This window comes from Penaeus monodon, chromosome 14 (genome assembly GCF_015228065.2).
Source record: "Penaeus monodon isolate SGIC_2016 chromosome 14, NSTDA_Pmon_1, whole genome shotgun sequence".
Classification (NCBI taxonomy): domain Eukaryota; kingdom Metazoa; phylum Arthropoda; class Malacostraca; order Decapoda; family Penaeidae; genus Penaeus; species Penaeus monodon.
The window spans coordinates 47,701,477-47,706,814 of NC_051399.1; positions in this window are offsets into that span (position 1 = coordinate 47,701,477).

Consider the following 5,338-nt stretch of genomic DNA (forward strand, 5'->3'; position numbering starts at 1 on the left):
TCCCTTCCCTTCCCCTCATCCTTCCTTCCCCTTCTCTCCCTCTTCCCTTCCCCTCCTCTTTCCCTCCCTCTTCCCTTCCCCTTCCCTTTACCTTCCCTTTACCTTCCCTTTCCTTCACTTCCCTCTTTCCTTCTCCCTTCCCCTCCCCCCCCCCCCTCCTTCTCCTTCCCCCCCCCCACCCCCCCTCCCCCTGCCTGTCCTGTCTTCTCATACAGTGAGTGAATGATGACGTGTGATGAGTTGGCGGAATGGTAAACAGGTCGGCGCGGTGATTAAGCATTGGCAGCGAGTGACCTTATAATGTCTATTTGTTATCAGACTTTTCGTATCTCGGCTGTACAAACACTACCTTCAAAGAGGGGGAGGAGGAGACGGGAGGACCTTGTAGATTTAAAACAACGAGGCCAGCGTGATTTTGAAATTTTAGTTAAAGGTTTCGCAACCCTGGTACAGCTGCTTCATGTGCTAAGCTAATCCCCTTGTTTGCACGCTGTGGCAGATTCGCGAGATACGAGTTGCATGCGAGAGATAATCAAAGCTTGCAACTGCACAGACAGATCACGCAACGGCCCCGTCTGCTTCCGCGTAAAATAACACTCCAGAAATATACTTGGGGTAGTGGAAATAGATCTTAAAACGGGATGCCCTTTTTAAATATTTTTTTCCCACTTCGTAAACAGCCGAATTACCTGGCTCTTGTGCCGTTTCAGGTGTTTCTTCGTATATGTTACCTGTGGGTGTTACCTGTACGTGTTACCTGTACGTGTTACATGTTTGAATTATCCGTACGTGTTACCTTTGAGTGAGATATGTGTGCGTTACCTGTGTATTACATATGGGTGTTACATGTGGGTGTTACCTGTACGAGTTCACTGTGCGCGTTATTTGTGTGAGTACGTGTTACCTGCATGTGTTGCATATTATACCTACATGTCAATCCTTTGGCAGCTATGGGGCGGGCACAGAGCAGCTTAATATATGGTGCCGAGAAATTTTATTATTTTTTTTTCTTTTTTTCCTCCTCCTTCGTTTGCTGTCCTCTCTCTCTCTCTCAGAAGTGATTCGTCAAAACTGTTTACGAAGAGAGAGAAGACGTGCTTGGCGAGGCCATTGCTAGGAAGAGAGAGGGAGGGAGGGGGAGTGGGAGAGGGAGAGAGAGGGGGGGAGGGAGAGAGAGGGAGAGAGAGAGGAAGTAGATAGCTAGATAGAGTGATATAGATTGATAGAGATAGATAAATAGATAGATAGAAAGACTGAGAGAATAAGAGAGAAGAACGAATTTAAGAAAGACATATAAAGAGAAAAATAAACGTCCTTTGGAATTCCTGACGACGCCGACTCACGTTACGCTGACGCCGGCTGACGTTACGCTGACGCCGGCTGACGTTACGCTGACCCATGGCTGACGGAGCAGGAGGTCGCAAGCACAACATTGCCAGCTGGAAGTCCGTGCTTTCGTCACTGCTTCCATCGCGAGCAGGACCTAGACCTGAGATTTTCGAGGGGTATTGTTATTTTTTTCCTTGCTCTTCATAAATGCGCCACTCCCATGCTGGTTAATATTACCCATTGATTTGCCGCACCCCGTTTCTCGCTCTCTCTCTCGCTCTCTCTCTTCGGTTCTTCTTCTTCTCTCTCTCTCTCTCTCTCGCTCTCGCTCTCGCTCTCGCTCTCGCTCTCGCTCTCGCTCTCGCTCTCGCCTCTCTCTCTCTCTCTCTCTCTCTCTCTCTCTCTCTCTCTCTCTCTCTCTCCCCATTTCTCCGCCTATTCCTTTTCCCTATCTCTTCCCCTCTCCCTCCTCTCTTCCTCCTCCTCTTAATCCCTCCCTCTCTCTTCCTCCCTTCCTCCCCCCCTTCCATTTTTCTCGTTTTCTCTGATTATTCCCTTTGTGTCGCTTTGAGCTCCTATCTCTGCCCGATTCCCCGCAAATGAAGCGGAAACGCGATAAAGGTCCATAAGGTCGATATTGCAACGTATAGTGATAATCGCTTAAGCCTTATCAACACCGAACCCGGAAGCGTATCACTGCAATGCATGTGTGTGTACGGCGTGCGTGTGTGCGTGTGTTTTTGTGTGTACGGCGTGCGTGTGTAATTGTGTTTGTGTGTATTTGTGTTTACGTGTGCTTGCGTGTGCGTGTGTGTGTGTGTGTGTGTATCTCGTAACTCGACCGTGACTCAGCAGGAATTAAAATGTGGATTGAATTAACAGTGATATTTTGTTTCTATTTCTGTCCTTCGTTTCTCTCTGTCTCGCTTTGTTTCGCTGTTTTTTTTTATCTGTTTTTACTTTCACATACTTTGTTGATGTCTTTATCTCCTTTTTGTCATCCCCCCCCCCTCTCTCTCTCTCTCTCTCTCTCTCTCTCTCTCTCTCTCTCTCTCTCTCCTCTCTCTCTCTCTCTTTCTCTTTCTCTCTCTCTCTCTCCCTCTTTCTTTTTCTCTTTCACGTACTTACTCGCTCAATCTTTCTCTCGCTCTTTCGCTCGCTCAGTCAATCAGTCACTCACTTATTTACTCACTCACTCACTGCTCTGCACTCCCACTCAGTAACTTTATTAACAGTACAACTACATTCACTCAAAACAGATTACTAAGAAAACTTCCTCGGAAATTAATTACTTCTGGGTTCGGTTCAACTCACTAGGAATGGAGAAAAACTAGGAATGGAGAAAATAGGAATAGGAATTCAACTAGGAATGGAGAAGGTGATGACTGATGTTATGAGGAAGAGGAAAGCATTATTCAGGATGATAGTGATGATGGTGAAGGTGGTGAGGATTGAGGATGGTGGTGGTGGTGTGGTGTGGTGAAGATAGTGGTGATGATGAAACTGGTTTTCGTGTTACCGATGATAATGATGATGATATTGCCTGTAATGGTAGTGATAATGATTTGACATAACAGTTCTGTTGATGCTAATAGCGATGACGGTTATTGATCGACACCCGTGTATTATCCTCACCACGTATCTTGCGCATAAACAGGGAGATATGAACTCGACAATACGAAGTTCAAGTGTGGGTCTGTTTGGACCAAAAACAGACACTAACTGGCTCGACTTGAATAATCGGGCAGTGACCTTCGCACGCTCACTTTCGTTTTGGTTTACTTGTTTACTTTTTTTATTTGATTTACTTGTTTATTTTGATTTATGTGTATGGTATCAATGGGTTGCTAATGCGAGTTTTTTTTTTTTTTTTTTTTTTTTTGTTTCGCTGTGGGGTTGGGTTTTTGATTGTTAGGGAGTTGATTGTTTTGTGTGTGTGTGTGTGGTGTGTGTGTGGTGTATGTGAGGGGAGGGAGTATTTATGTGTGTGTGTGTGTGCGTGTGCGGGCGGCTAACGAGTAAACGGTTTGTAAATAATGATATCTAATACTCTTTTTTTTTAGGTAATCTTGCTAAGTATTTATTCCAAGAAGACGCCCGTAACACTGCAATTTGAATCCTTGCGTTCTAGAAATGTAAAAAAAAAAGAAGTTTGGCTCGATGTATCTCTGTTTTTGTTTAATTGTTTGTTTGTTTGTTTATCTTGTTTAATGACCTTATGGCATGTTTTGCTCCTCCAGTGTTCTTAATTCATTTGTGTCATTAACCTTTTTATTTCGTAACTGTGCTGCCGAATTCTATAAAATCATTGGCATTTTCGACGTTTTCATCTTTTATCAACTTCATCCTTCTTTTATCACTTTCGTGTTTTATTTTGAATCAAGAAATAACCCAGCGCTCTCTCATGATTTTCCTTCCCTTCCTTGTTTATGTTACTCTATTTTACTTTCCCTGTTTATGTTACTCTGTGTTACTCTGTTTATGTTACTTGTTTATGTTACTTGTTTATGCTTCCCTGTTTATGTGCTTGTTACTCGTAGTTCCTCAAAGCAACGCGGTCGAGATTAGTCATGATTTCGCCAGCCATTAAATATCCCTTTGTCTGTCTTCATCGAGATTCTTTCGTGTCAAAGGTCAGGTCAGCGCGTTGGCAGGAGGCAGCCCTAGCCAACGGCGTGTTTGTTCGTCTGGGATTTTTTTTTTTTTTAAGGTGTATGTGCCTTTTTAAAAAAATTGCATGTGACCTTTTTTTTAAGTTGTCTGATTTTAAAAGTTTTTTTTTTTCTGTGATAAAAAAAGTGTCTGTTTTTTTTTATTGTCTGTGATTTTTTTTTAAAAGTTGACTGTTTTTTTTTTTTTTTGTCTGTGCCTTTTTCAAAAAGTTGTCTGTGACCTTTTTTTAAAGTATGACTTTTTTTTATGTTCTCTGTGAGTAGGAAAGACCGGGTCAACAAGCGTATCGGTTTCACCATTTCTTTCTTTCTCTCTTTCTTTCTTTCTTTCTTTCTCTCTTTCTTTCTTTCTTTCTTTCTTTCTCTCTTTCTTTCTTTCTCTCTTTCTTTCTCTCTCTCTTTCTTTCTTTCTTTCTTTCTTATTAATTCTATTTTATTTCCGTTGTGTTCTCAGTTTGTAAAACCGGTTTATTCTTAATTTTTTTTTCTTCATCTTCGGGGTTTGTCTTCATTGTTTCAGCAACCTTTTTATTTATTTTTTATTTATTTTGTAAGATTTCACTACAGTTATTGATTAGGACAATAGCTCGGTTGTTGCTGCGCCGGATGTCACTTTTTTGTTTATTTGTTTATTTTATTTAAATATTGTGTTTTTATTTATTTATTTTTATTTATTTATTTATTTATTTATTTATTTATTTATTTATTTTTCTTTCATCTATTTTATTTTTTAGGATCACGTACAAGATTTATTTCCTCCAGATAAAGAGCTACATTTCTCTCCTCCTCCTCCTCCATCATCCCTTTTTCTCCCTCTCCCTTCTCCCTTCCTCCCCCCCTCCCCCTTTTATCCGGCCCCTTCCCCCCCCCTCCCCCTCTTATCCGGCTCCCTTATCAGTCCCCTTTCACCTCCCTTACAAAGGTCATAAGGGCGCTCGTGTTTATCTCTGTTATCTTGGACTGCACGCGGGAGATATGGGCGCTGGTGGGTGGGGTGGGGCGGGGGTGGGTAGGGTGGGGGTGGGGGTGGGGGCGTTGCTGTGATAGGGAGCTTTGATGGATATTAATAGCGATTTTTCTGTGGGCGTGGAAAAGGTGGGAGGGGGGGGGGGATATTTTTTCGGGTGGAGTTTAGGAGAGTAAGAATGTTGGTGATGGTGAGTGGTGGTGATTTGTGGCGGGGAGTGGTGGTGATGTGTGGCGGTGAGTGGTGGTGATGTGTGGCGGGGAGTGGTGGTGAGTGGTGGGTGGGATTGTGTGTGGTGAGTGTGGTGGTGATTGTGTGGCGGGATGTGGTATTGTGTGGAATTACTGTCTCTGATGTCAAAGGGTCGGGG